The following is a 15,009-nucleotide window of genomic DNA, read 5'->3' on the forward strand; positions in this document are numbered from 1 at the left end:
GCCTTTTCCAACTCATAACACTAAACTAATTTATCTCAAGTAGTCAGAACAAAATTTTATGTTCCATGGGGAATTTTTAAGGATTTAGAAATTCAGATTAGTACTATTACTACTTCTTAAACTTATAAATTCCCACTCTCTTTGAGGGAAATCACATTAATTTTTGTTTTCATGTATCTAGAAAATTATCTTCCTGATTTAAAACAAAAATGTTTCTCTGATTCAGTCAGAATCACAGCTAAGATATTTACTGAAAGAATAAGTAACAACTACATACATGGCAACTGAATAAATAAGGAGAGAAATCTCTTCAAATAAGATGATGTAGGTTGATTCACCTAACCAAATTATGGTTATTTCATTAACTCTCCAATCGAAATTCCAAAGCCTCATTCTATTTGCTGAGGTAAATTTGTTTAACATGAAGCCCTGACACCCTTTAAAATAATTACGCTTCTAAATGAAAGTTTAATTTTTAATCATTTGCTTTGCTAAAATAGAAGCAAATGAGAGGATAATATGACAATTTAAAGGATTTGCAGTAGATCCCCTAGAGCTGGAGGAGACATGATTTTTTTCTGAGTACTGCTGACTAGTATAGGAATTTTAAGTATGGTAATAGAACTACTTCCTCACAATGTTTGCTTCTTTGATGAAAATGGAACCAGAGGGAATTAGAAGCCCACAGAGGTGAGGCAGGTCAACGCTACCTGATCAATCGCCAACCTTAATGGAGACTGATCTTCTCTCCACCGTAACAGGTCCTCTAGTGGATTTCTGGACTTGAGATTCAGGGCACTGCAATGCAAGTTTCATTATAAAAATGAGCCAATTCTCAGTGAAACAGAATTAAAACAATTTTCATCTTAGAAGAGGTAGATGCTATTGTGTATTTGCAAATAATGAAATCTACACAATAGGAGGGACAGCTTAGTTCATCTCCTCTTTTGGCTAAATGCTGTGATTTTTGGTTTGTTTGCTTTTTAAGTCACTTTCCAGCAGTTGAATATGATATCTGCCCAGTTCAGGTTTAGAATGTGAATTCTTTTTAGAGATATTTTTAATCAGAATTACCAAATGATGAGCGAAAAACAAAGCCCCTTTTAATTAATAACTCTGGATAATAGGCTTGATTAAGGAGTTTTACTCTCTTCATTGTGACACACTCTTGCAAATAACCACTTTTTTCTCTTTGCAGGAATTGTGAATTGTTGCAATTCTCTTTACCTTTTCACATTCCTCATTGCTTCAGGTGGCAGAGGATACAATTTTCAATACCACATGTGCTTATTTACTTAAGATAAGATGAAAACAGCATAGAAGGAAAATGTACTTGTAATTCTCTTTTGTAGGGCTGCTTCAAGAACTGAGCTCAGAGATTGAGGGCTCATTTTACAGCGGCCTTGACTTGTAATCTATATTTTGTTTGATTAACTGTCCCTGGTCCTTTTAAAACTGGTGAGAGTGCAGTGACATTCACAGTAGTCGGAGTCTTTAGGAGTTCATATATGACTTTTCTAAAGCTTACTACCATTATTACTTATTGCACAAACAACCATAAGGCACTATTAATATAAATCAAGGTGAAAGGGAAAGTTCATCCACAATCTTAATCAAATTGTTTTCATTTTTCAAGTTTCCTCCCAAATCTTGTTTATGGACAGAAGAATTTTTTACACAGTTGTAATTGTAGGATAGATAAGATTTTGTATTTTACTTTTAAATGTAAAATATCATCCACATTTTTCAGTATTACATTATAGTCTTCACAATTAAAATGCTTATTTCATTAAATGGTGAGACTCTAATTTAACCATTTTTCATTTATGAACATTTAGATTAAAAACATAGTATATAGGACCGGTGCAGTGGCTCACACTTGTAATTCCAGCACTTTGGGAGGCCGAGGCAGGCAGATCACAAGATCAGGAGATTGAGACCATCCTGGCTAACACAGTGAAACCCCGTCTCTACTAAAAAAAAAATACAAAAAATTAGCCAGGCGTGGTGGTGGGCACCTGTAGTCCCTGCTACTTGGGAGGCTGAGGCAGGAGAATGGCATGAACCCGGGAAGCGGAGCTTGCAGTGAGCCCAGATCGCACCACTGCACTCCAGCCTGGGCAACAGAGCAAGACTCTGTCTCAAAAAACAAACAAACAAACAAACAAAACAAAAAACAAACAAACAAAAAAACCACGGTATATAAATGTTGCTGCAAAGTGTATTTTTATTGCATAATTCAAAAAATTCTTTTGGGTTATCTCCTTGGTATAATGTCCTCAAAGTGAGGTCAAAGGCTATGAATATTTTTATTCTTTTTAGCATATTACAAAATTATATTCTTAATGAGTTGTACTTGTTTACGCTGCAATTTTTGACAATATCAGTTTTATCTGTTAGCATTGGGAATTCCCATTTAAATTTTTTTCCACTTGAACAGCTAGAAAGTGGCTATATTTTGACATCATTATATCATTGTCAGTAGACCAATGAATGTTATCTCTTGCTCTCTTGGGAAAGAATGTGATGGCACTTCTTTAGATCCTTAAGTCATCATTTCATAAACTAATGATTAGGATACAACCAAAGGAAATATTATTTAGAAATCTTAGCATGATTTAATTTCTATTTTCTCATCTTCTCACTTTCTTTTATCTGTTTTTAGTTGGGATGTTAGAAGCAGAAGGGGTCCCAGCAGGGATTAAAGGGGGATACGGTGTTACTGTTCCCCAAATTGTTCACCCAATGCCCTGTCATTCCCTATGTCTTTGCTTATGCCCTCCATTTAGCCTGGAAGACCCTTTCCTTTTGTCCCCATTTTAATGACTGTGGTAGGCAGAATTCTAAAACCAAGATTCCAAGCTCTACTCCCCAGAACTCATTGATTGATAAGCTATCACTCCCATGATTATGTTTTGTTATATGGCATAGTTGACTTTAAGATAGGCTTAGGCCAGGTGCGATGACTCACACCTGTAATCCCAGCACTTTGGGAGGCCGAGGCGGGGGGATCACAAGGTCAAGAGATTGAGACCATCCTGGCCAACATGGTGAAACCCCGTCTCTACTAAAAATACAAACATTAGCTGGGCGTGGTAGTGCGCGGCTGAGGCAGGAGAATCACTTGAACCTGGGAGGTGGAGGTTGCAGTGAACTGAGATCGTGCCACTGCACTCCAGTCTGGCGACAGAGGGAGACTGTCTCAAAAAAAGAAAAAAAAAAGATAGGCTTATCTGGGTGGGCTTGACCTAATCATATGAGTTCTTTTAAAAGCTGAGAGTTTTCTTTTCTGATTGCAGAGGGGAAGTCATAGATTTGAAGCCCTTGGAGGGATTTGGCATGCCACTGCTGGCTCGAAGATGGAGGCAGCCACATGTCAAGGAGTGTGGGCATCCTTCAGGAGCTGCGAGTAGCCCCACCTGACAGCCAGCAAGGAAACAGTGACCTCAGACCTGCAGCTGCAATCAGTCAGCAACCTGAATGAGCGTGGAAGCAGATTCTTCCCTGGAGCTTTCAGGTAAGAGCTGAGATGGCCAACATCTTGTTTTAGGCCTTGTGAGATCTTATGCAGAGAACCCAGCTGAGACCACCTGGACTTCTGACTCACACAACTGTGAAGTAAACAAGGATGTTGTTTTAAGCTGCTAAATTGGTGGTAATTTGTTAGAGTAACAACAGAAAACAGATACAATGACATAGAGCTTTGTCTTATATAATAAACATTAATTTTAGCCAACTTGCTGGACTTGAGAGAGTTGACATGTAACCATTGCTGACTGAAGCCCATGGCAGCCTGAATGCTTTGGTTGCCAGGGACTCATACTCCTGTCCTCTCTGCTTTGGTGGGCTGAGTTGTATGCTCCCAAACCTGCTGGTGCTAATTCTTTTTTTTTTTTTTTTGGGACGGAGTCTTGCTCTGTCGCCCAGGCTAGAGTGCAGCGGCACAATCTCCGCTCACTGCAAGCTCCACCTCCCGGGTTCATGCCATTCTCCTGCCTCAGCTTCCCGAGTAGCTGGGACTAGAGGCGCCCACCACCACGCCCAGCTAATTTTTTGTATTTTTAGTAGAGACGGGGTTTCACCGTGTTAGCCAGGATGGTCTCCATCTCCTGACCTCGTGATCTGCCCGCCTCGGCCTCCCAAAGTGCTGGGATTACAGGCGTGAGCCACCGTACCTGGCCACTAATTCTATTGCTTATTATAATTATCCATTTATATGTATTTTGGTACTATGTCAACAGGGGACATAAGACAGTGAACATGAAGAGAGCTGATCTTTCTACGAAGAGCTGAATGCTTTGGAAACACTGAACAGTAATCACTGAAAAATGCCATGGAATTAGGTGAGTGAGGCAATTAAAGAGCAGAGAAGAACTGTAAAGGTTTAGAAGGTTTTTGGAGTCACATTACTCTGCCAGCCACTCTCAATTCTTCCTTTATGTTAAAGACTTAAAAACTAAACTTTACACATAGTGCATGGGGAAGATGGCTTACTCAAGACTGCTGCCAGGACAACCTGCCAGCAGTGCTGTGCCCAGAGAAAAGGTGCTGGCTCGAAAGCAGAAGAATGAAAGCACAGGACTTGGCTTTAAATTAAAATAAGGTATTTCAGGTGTTGTTTTTTTATCCTATCTGATGATTCCTTGCATTGACTGAATTTTTTTTAACTGACCTAGTGCATCCAATTCTATCAGATAAGAGAGCTTCTGTTACAACATTAGGTATGTGCATGCACACTCATACACACAAGCATGCTGGGTGAAGCAGGCTACAAGCCTACTCATGAAATATGAATGAATTTTTGTAAAAAGTGCATATTGCTAGAAAAAATTGGGAATACCAATAGTAGTTATATTTGAGTAGGGAGCTTATGTATATTTTCTATGATATGAATATATTGCTTTTTAAATAAGGCAACAAAAGAAAGTCATCATCATCAACATCATAAAAGAATAATTGCTAGCTATCCTTCAAGGTCAGCATCCAAAAATTTCCTCCCTGAAGTTTTTCTCAATTCACATGAAGTTTTATAAATCACTTATTCCTTTATGCTCCTATAGCTTCTTATTTGTACTTAATTAGTTCTGATATTTAGCATGGCCAATTGTGTCTTTCCCTTTCATTTGAGAGCAGGGACCGTGACTTATAAATATTCATATTTCATAACACCACACACAGTCCCCACCATTTAGGAGGTAATTGTCAAAAGAGTGAATGAATGAATTGTGTTCTGGTGTAGTCACAAATATATCAGATAGGTTTTTTTTTTTTAAGGCTCTTTCTTCTTGTCTTTGGTAAGCACTTTAGAAAAATCATACTTTGGCCTATGTGATCCAGATCATGTGTTTTTACATCTTATATAATCTGAAAGCAAAGGCCGTACACCTAGTCCTCAAGCAGAGCCTTTCTGTACAAAATGAGAACAGCTTTCTGAAAAACAAACTTGGCACCGGGTGTGTAGGCACCACACAGATGTTGGCCAGGCCCTAGAAGAATCCACATAGCGGAGTTCCCTGGACACTCCTGTCCTGTTCTGCATCTGGACTACCTGTGAGCAAGCTTCCTCATTGTGCAGGGGAGCATTTGTGAAGTGTTTGCAAGTATTTTTCATCTCCTGCAAGCAGACTGGGCTATGTCCTGATTTTGTTAGTATGATTGCTGAAAATGGAGTGGTCTATTAAAAAGTAATGGTCACTGTCTGACGGATTTGCTTCTTGCAACATTAGTGTCATGGTGATGGATTAGGAGAATCTCCAAAGTGGAAAGCATGTTTCCACAAATATTTTGTATAAACATAAATTCACTTGCCAACATGACTCATTTCCCTTTTATTTTTTAAGTATTATCCATAATATTTGCCTTGCATCTTTTTTAGCACACGTGTCCCTCTCCAGAAGGCTCTGATAAGTGATTCTAGCAGGGCCAGAGGAAGATTGGTGTTGTCTCGTGCCCATATTTACAAAGTTTTCCCTCTGTTTCTGAGCTGCTTGCAGGAGGGGAGGAGAAGGCAAGAACCACAAGGCAGGACCAAGCAACCTCGCTGGGCTAGGAAAGCCCTGAGAGGAATCTCTTTTTACTAGAAAGGCGAATCTGCTTAGTGATTTGAAATCTCCCTGCCTTCATTTCATCTTTCACTGAAAAATTAAAGGACTGTTTTTTATGTTGCCTTTTGACATCTAGAAGAACAAAATCAAGAAATGCATGATTTCTCCCACTAAGGCTGGACTCAACAGCTGACATAGCTGAACTATGATGTGTTTCCAGGGATTGGAACTAAAACACTCTTTCCATTAAGGTCATTCCATTAAGGGCTTTAGAAAAATGCATTTAGTTGGAGACAAGGCTTTCCCGCACAAGAGAGGAAATATATTAGGAAGCTTCCCCAATAGGCAACAAACCCAATGGACCCAGAGACCTGAGAGACTGGGATACCATTGGGGAAGGACCAAAACTAGTAAAAAGTATTAGTGACCCAAGCATTCTAATAGGCAGAGGGGACACACACTCATGGCCCCTTTTCGATATTTCTGACTTCACTTATCTCTGGCTGTATGGATACCCATCTATCTATTGGTTTTGCTGCCCCAGGATTCATTGCCCCTTCTGCTGGTAGCTGCTTTTGATTTTCCTTGGGGAAGGCTTTGTTCATGACTCTTAGATTTAAGTTGGATGAAGTTGACTTCGCCTCTGACCTTAGGAGTGGGAATGTGGCCCAAACCTGCCAATGAAAGCCTCACCCTTTCTAGACCCCACTGACCAGTATAGAAATGGGTCAGCAGCTGACCCAGTTGGCAGATGCTCAATTATTGCATGTTGGATGATTTCAGAAATTTTCCTTCTATACATGAAGGACTTTCTTGGTTCCATCTTATAAAAATCTCCCTAGCAACATTCCTTCCATTAGGCTTAATATTTCTTTCTTTTATTATTGTTGTTCAACGTCAGATAATTTGCAATGCAGTCGAATTAACATACACACAATATTATAGCAGCCTGGGGGGTTAAAGATAGTTAATCAGCTGGGAGAATAATTCATTGTCTAGCATAATACTCAGAGAAATGTGAAGGTGGGGTGCTCTTGGTTGAGCATTCTAAGATAAATGAATCTTCTAACAAATGAGACCTGCAAACTGGAGTCCACTGGATTGCTTCAACCAGATCTGGTTAGCAGTAAATGTCATTAGCTTAAAATGTTTTCTCTTACCTCTGTTGTCTGTGATAAGATGAGCCTCCTAAAAGGCAAAGTGCTGTTCTTTCACATTTTAACTCCTCCTGGGGGTGTTAAAGCCAGCTGAAGTCAGGCTTCCTGCAAGCTACATTAAGCTTTTGTTCCTCCAGGCCAGAAGGGAAATTGTGATGTCTCTTCCAGGTTGAGAGGCTCCAAAGGGAAGGCGGCTTTCTAAAATCAGGGCCTTTCTTTCTTTCTATCTTTCTTTCTTTTTCTTTCTTTCCTTTTTCTTTTTTCTTCCTTTCCTTTACCCTTTCCTTCCTTCCTTCCTTCCTTTTTTCTCTCTCTCCTTCCTTCTTTCTCTTCCTTCCTTCCTTCTCTCTCTCTCTTTCCTTCCTTCCTTCTTTCTCTTCTTTCTTTCTTCCTTCCTTTCTTTTCTTTCTTTCTTTCTTTCTTTCTCTCTCTCTCTCTCTCTTTCCTTTTTTGTTTCTTTCAACGGGGTCACCCTCTGTCACCCAGGCTGGAGTGCAGTGGTATAATCATAGCTCACTGCAGACTCAAATTCCTGGGTTCAAGTGATTCTCTTGCCTCAGCCTCCAGAGGAGGTGGGATTACAGGCATGAGCCACTGTACCCAGCTCTTAAAATATGCTAGTTTTATGGAATTTTTCTAATATTCCTACTTGCCCCACCCCTCCACACTATAGTATTGATGTTCAAGATGGAGATTTGCAAGATTTTGATATTAAAAAATGAGTCTGATTTTCTCTTTTGAGATGATTATTTTTACAGTGAGTTCTCTGGCGGTGTTGTCAAATCATTCTTTAAATTTCCAGGAAACACTTTATGAAACAGTTAACCAAGTACAAGTCAATAACATTAAAAAGCAAAAGAAGAAGAAGAAAGAAAAAAGTAGTGGTGATGATGGAAACTATTCTAGATTTTTAAAAGACTAGATTTAGAAATGAAATGGTCAGTCGGACTTTATATGGATCCTAGTTCAAACAAATAACTATAAAATACATTTTGGGCAGAAATGGGGGAAATTTGAATATGGTCTAAGAATTAGGTGATATTAAGAAATTGTTGTTAATTTTGTTAGGTGTAAAAATGATTTTGTGGCTATAAGATATCCTTATATTTTAGAAATGCTTGCTAAAGTATTTAGGGATGAAATGTTAGAATCTGTATTTTTTTTAAAGACTAAGCAAATATGACAAAATGTAAGTCTACATGATGGTTATACAGGGTTAAATAGACAATCTTCTATTTCTATGCACATTTGAAGATTTTATAATACAAAGGCTTTTTGAGAAGGACATAGAAATTGCCAGTGGATTTCTTTACTACGTCTGTTTACTTTTTGTTTTTTTTTTATTTTTTATTTTTTAGAGGCAGAGCCTTGCTATGTTGTCCAGGCTGAACTTGAACTCCTGGGCTCAAGCAATCCTCCCGCCTTAGCCACTGAAGTAACTGGGATTACAGGCATGCACCACCTCCCCAGCTTCTACATCTATTTTAAGGAACCAATATGGGCACAATGTCTGATGAAAACTGTGGAAGAAAACTCCAAATATAAGTTAGGTAGATTTAAATGAGCTTTAAAAAATATTATCAGCTACTAGAATATAAAATGACGCAGCATTTATATGTAAAAAGTTCATGAAGCTTTCTTAATTCATTTATCCCCACCCATGTTCTGTGGGTGGGGATAAAAGAATAATAAAAGCATTGCCTGTTGAAGGAATAAAATTTTGACTCATAAATTGAACTTCATGAAAATTATTTAAAGTACTTCTAGATATAATAGTTTCGCCAGAAATAGTTCTCATTTGCATGATAGCATTTCCTATAAATGAGCAGAAGGTATGTGTCCATTGTAAAAAAAAAATACAGATAATCCATTAGGAGAACAAAAGGCCCATAATTCCACCCCGTTTTTAATATGTTTGTATAGTTCTGTCCAGTACTTTCTTTGAGCATAGGTATGCATCTCTCTCTTTTTCCTCCTCTCTCCCTTCTTTCTTTGTTCCCTTTTTTCACACCACCATTAAATGTGAAAATAAAACCAGAAATAGGAAAAAGTGGCTACACCTAAGAGTGAAATCCACTTGTGATGAAAGCACTCCACTCCCAGAGTAAAGCAGTCTTTATTTGGTAATTTACGTTTTCTTTTAACAGTCCTATGACTTTCATTTTTATTTTTTAATTTATGATTGACACATAATAATTGTACGTATTTATGGGGTACAATGTGATGTTTTGATACATGTATAATTATGTAATGATGACAGTTTAACATCTGTTGTCATGTATTATTTCTTTGTGATAAGAACATTCAAAAACCTCTTTTCTAGCTATTTTGAAATACACAATACAATGTTGTTAACTCTAGTGATCTTTCTATGCAACAGACCACCAGAACTTATTCCTCCTATGTAACTATAGCTTTGTACCCATTGACCAATCTCTCACCTTCCCCGGCTTCTCCCCATCCCCCCATCCTCTGCTAACCACTATTGTGCTTTCCACTTCTATAAGAACAACTTTTTAGACTCCACGTATAAGTGAGACCTTGTGGGACTTATTTTTCTATGCCTAGCTTATTTAGTTTAAAAATGTTTTCCAGGTTCATCCATGTTGCCACAAATGACAGGATTTCATTTTGTTATTATAGCTGAATAGTATTCCATTGTGTGTGTGTGTGTGTGTGTGTGTGTGTGTGTGTGTAAACTATAATATGTATATAAACGTACCATAGTTTCTTTATCTATGCTTCTGTTGATGGACATTTAAGTAGATTACATATATCAGCTAGTGTGAATAGTGCTGCAATGAACAAAGGAGTTCAGATACCTGTTCAATATACTGATTACATTTCTTTTGGATATATACCCTGTAGTGGGATTGCTGGATCATATGGTAGTTCTATTTTTAATTTTTTTTTTTCTTAGAGATATAGTCCTACTCTGTCACCCAGGCTGGAGTGCAGTGGCTATTCACAGGCACTATCATAGTACACTACAGCTTTGAACTCCTAGGCTCAAGCAGTCCTCCTGCCTCAGCCGGCTGAGTAGCTAGAATTACAGGCCCATGCCACTGTGCCCTGCTGTTATTTTTAATTTTTTGAGGAATCGCCATACTGCTTTCTTCCTAATTTGTTGAGAGTTTTTATTATGAAGGGATGTTGAATTTATGGTATTTTAAAGATATATTTTTAAGATCTCTTATATATGAGGGTCATTAGCCCTTTGAGAGCTGAGTTGCAAATATATTCCCCAGTCTGCCAGTTACTATTTTAAGTGTTTTACAACTTTATTATTGCACTTGGTCACATTTATGAAGGCTTCATATAATTACAGATAGTTATAATAAGACAATTATCACAATGCAAAGGAATCGATCAGCACCTCTTGAAAATGATATTATTATTGCTGGGCACAAATATATAGAGATAAATCTAATCATAATTTTAAAAAATCAAGGCATAATTTTCACATAATAAAATGCACATGTCTAAAGTATTCAGTTTTTAAAATTTTGGCAGGGGTATTCACTTGTGTAAAAACCACCTAAACCAAAATTTGGAACATTTGTATAACCCCAGAAAGTGCCCTTTCTAGTCAGTTACCCAATGCCTCTCAACTGGGCAAGCATTTTCTAATTTGCCACCATTAGTTTTTGTTTGTTTCTGGACTTCACATATTTTAGAATCATTATAGTATATACTGTTTTGTACCCTGCTTCTTTCATTCAAGCATAATGTTTCTGAGATTCATTCATGTTGTTTGTTGGATTCATTCATGTGTTAACAGTTCATTTTCAGTGCTGAATAGTATTCTATTACATGAATATACCACTATATGTTTATCCAAAGACTTGTTAATGGACAGTTGGATTGTCTTCAGTTAGGGACTAGGAGCATTTGTGTATAACTTGTAGGCATGTGTTTTCATTTTTCCTGAGTAAATACCTAGGAATTTCTGGATTATAGGGTAGGTATATGAGTATAAAGAAATTGCTCTAGTGTTCCTCAAGATGGTTGTACTCTTTTACACTCCCATTGGTGGTACATGAGAGTTCTAATTGCTCCACATCCTCACAACACTTGGTATTGTCCAGCTTTTTAATTTTAACTATTCTAGGGGTGTGTAGTGATAACTCATTGTGGATTTAAATTCATATTTTCCTCTTAAGTAATGATGATAAGAATCATTTCATGCACTTTTGTTTTTTTGCCATAGATTTTCATTTGTGAAGTGTTTGTTCAATCTTTTGTCCATTTGTAAATCGTGTATTTTCTTACTATTGAGTTGTAGGAGTTCTTTATATGTTCTAGATACAAGTCTTTTATTAAATATTGTTTTATTTTTATTTTCTTACAGTGTTTTTCAAAGAACAGATGTTTTTAATTTTGATAAAGTTCAAATTATCAGTATCTTTTTTTTGGTTAGTTTTTATCATATCTAGTCTGAGAAATCTTTGCCTATACTAGGGTGATGAAGATATTTCTCTCATGTTTTCTTCTAAAAGTTTTATAGCTTCAGCTTTTAAGCTAATATCTATAATCCATTTCATTTACTTTCTGTGGACAGTCTCATGCAAGGGTTGAGGTTCATTTTTTTTTTTTATACAGATATACAATTGTACAAAGATTATTCTTTCTTCGTTGAATTACCTTGGACTCTTTGTTCAAAATCAATTGACCAGGTAAGTATGGGTCTGTTTCTGGGATCTCCATTCATTTTATTTATCTTTATGTCTATGCCTAAATCAATACATTATCTTGATGATTGTAGCATTATAATATGTTTTAGAGTTGAATCATGTGTCTTCCAACTTTGTTCTTTTTCAAGATCATTTTGTCTACTCTAGGTTCTTTATATTTCCCTATGCATTTTAGAATCACCTTGTCAACTTACACAAAAATGACTCCTGGGATTTTGCTTGGGCTTATGTTGAATTAAATTGGGAAAATGGACATCTTAACAATATTGATGATATATCTCTATTTATTAGGACTTACTTAATTTATCCCAAGAATGTTTTGTTGTTTTCAGTATAAAAGTTTTGTCTATCCTACCTGTTTGGTGTCTGTTGCTAATATTATGCTATTTTTAAATTTCACTTTTTAATATGATTTGGATTTGTATCTATGTCCAAATCTCATGTTGAATTGTAATCCTCAGTGTTGGAGGACGGGTTGGGCGGGAGGTGATTGGATCGTGGGGGTCTATTTCCCCCATGCCGTTCTCATGATAGTGAGTGAATTCTCATGAGATCTGGTTATTTAAAAGTGTGTAGCACCTCCCCTTTTGCTATTCTCTGCCTTCTCTGGCCGTATAACACATGTCTGCTTGCCCTTTGCCCTCTGCCATGATTCTAAGTTTCTTGAGGCCTTCCCAGCCATGTTTCCTGTGTATCCTGCAGAACTGTGAGTCAATTAAATCTCTTTTCTTTATAAGTTACCCAGTTTCAGGTACCTTTTCTTTCTTTTGAGACGGAATCTCGCTCTGTCGTCCAGGCTGGAGTGCAGTGGCGCCATCTCGGCTCACTGCAAGCTCCGCCTCTCGGGTTCACGCCATTCTCCTGCCTCAGCCTCCCGAGTAGCTGGGACTACATGCGCCCGCCACCACGCCCGGCTAATTTTTTGTATTTTTAGTAGAGACAGGGTTTCACCATGTTAGCCAAGATGGTCTCGATCTCCTGACCTCGTGATCCGCCCGCCTCGGCCTCCCAAAGTGCTGGGATTACAGGCATAAGCCACCATGCCCGGCCTCAGGTAGCTTTTTATAGCAATGTGAGAACGGACTAATACACTTTGTTTGTTACAAATATATAGAAGTTCAGTTGCTTTTTATATATTGACTTTGTATCTGTGACCTCGCTAAGTTCACTTATTAGTTCTAGTAGATTTTTAAAAATATACATTTTTTTGGTAGATTCTGCAGAGTTTTTCTATGTACACAATCATGTCATCATGATTTTCTATGTACATAATCGTGTCAGCAAATAATGAAAATTATATTTCTTCCTTTCCAATCTTTTCCTTGCCATATTGGACTAGTTTAGATTTCCAGTCCAGAGTTAAATACAAGTGGGCATACTGCCTTATTCCCAGTTGTAGGGGGAAATTATTCAGTGGTTCACCATTAATATGATGCTATCTGTAGGTGCTTTTGGCAGATGATCTTTATCAAACTGAGGAAGTTCGCTTCTATTCCTAGTTTTAAGCTATTTTTAAAAATCTTAAATTTGCATTGAATTTTTCAATTTTATTTTGCATATATTAAGAGGAGCGCACTTTTTTTTCCCTCTCTCCTTTATTCTGTTAATGTGGTGAATTACATTGATTTTTCACAGGATGAAACAATTTATGTTTCTATTATTTTTCAAAAGATAAAATCACTCTTGGTCATATTACCATTTTTTATATATTGCTGATTCAACTTGCTAATATTTTGTTCAGGGTTTTTGCATTTGTGTTCATAAGGGATATTTATCTGTAATTTTTTTTATTTTAATGATCTTGTCAGGTTTTTGTATCAGAGTTATGCTGGTCTCATCAAATGAGCCTGGAATTTTTTCTTCCTCCTCTATTTTCTTAAAGTGTTTGTGTCTATAATTATTTATTTCTTGAATCTTTATAGCATTTACTGCGAAGCTACATGAACCTAGAGGTTTTTATTTGTTTTATTAAAATTTAATGTATTTTATAGATACAGGGTTTTTATATTTTCTTTTTCTTCTTGTTTCTATTTTGTATGAAGTTGCGTTTTTCTTTCTTTCTTTTTTTTTTTTTTTTTGAGACAGAGTCTCACTCTGTCGCCTAGGATGGAGTGCAGTGGCGCAATCTCGGCTCACTGCAACCTCTGCCTCCCGGGTTCAAGCGATTATCCTGCCTCAGCCTCTTGAGTAGCTGGGATTACAGGCGCACACCACCACAGCCAGCTAATTTTTGTATTTTTAGTAGAGACGGGGTTTCACCATGTTGGTCAGGCTGGTCTCAAGCTCCTGACCTTGTGATCTGCCTGCCTTGGCCTACCAAAGTGCTGGGATTACAGGTGTGAGCTACCGCGCCTGGCCGAAGTTGTGTTTTTCAAGGAATTTGTCCATTTAATTTACATTGTCAAATTTGGTGGCATAAAGTTTTTCATAATATCCACTTACTGTTCTTTTTTTTTTTTTTTTTTTGAGACAGAGTCTCACACTGTCGTCCAGGCTGGAGTGCAGTGGCATGATCTCAGATCACTGCAACCTCCACCTCCCAGGTTCAAGTGATTCTCCTGCCTCAGCCTCTCAAGTAGCTAGGATTACAGGCACCCGCCACCAGGCTGGGCTTTTTTTATTTTTATTTTTAGTAGAGACAGGGTTTCACTATGTTGGCCAGGCTGGCCTCGAACTCCTGACCTAGTGATCTGCCTGCCTTGGCCTCCCAAAGTGCTGTGATTACAGACGTGAGCCACTGTGCTCAGCCCAATTACCATTCTTTTAATGTTTATAGGCTTCATAGGGATTTCTCTCAGCTCTCTCAGAATTTCTACCCTACCTTTAGACTTAGGAGAGTAGCTACAGTTTTCATGATGAAGGCCTGGAGTCCTTTAAAGTAGGGGTCTCCAACCCCCAGGCCATGGACTAGTCCCAGTCCATGGCCTGTTAGGAACCAGGCCACACAGCAGGAGGTGAGTGGCAGGCGAGAGAGCATTACCACCTGAGCTCCACCTCCTGTCAGATCGGCGGTGGTATTAGATTCTCGTAGGAGTGTGAGGCCTATTGTGAACTGCACATGCGAGGGATCTAGGTTATGTGCTCCTTATGAAAATCTAACTAATGCCTGATGAT

At 37.9% G+C, this 15,009-nt stretch overlaps 1 long non-coding RNA gene across 1 annotated transcript in view; it reads left to right on the plus strand.

Annotated features, from left to right (window-relative positions):
- LOC107970472 (uncharacterized) overlaps window positions 1-11,878 on the plus strand; it is a 48,233-nt gene extending 36,355 nt beyond the window's left edge. Inside the window, exons 3-5 of the long non-coding RNA XR_001713059.3 lie at window positions 3,300-3,517; window positions 4,242-4,343; window positions 11,804-11,878. This is a non-coding gene — a long non-coding RNA (uncharacterized LOC107970472). The remainder of the gene's footprint in view (window positions 1-3,299; window positions 3,518-4,241; window positions 4,344-11,803) is intronic.
- Window positions 11,879-15,009: the final 3,131 nt, after the last annotated feature.

This window comes from Pan troglodytes, chromosome 2, assembly GCF_028858775.2.
Source record: "Pan troglodytes isolate AG18354 chromosome 2, NHGRI_mPanTro3-v2.0_pri, whole genome shotgun sequence".
In the NCBI taxonomy this organism is placed as follows: Eukaryota; Metazoa; Chordata; class Mammalia; order Primates; family Hominidae; genus Pan; species Pan troglodytes.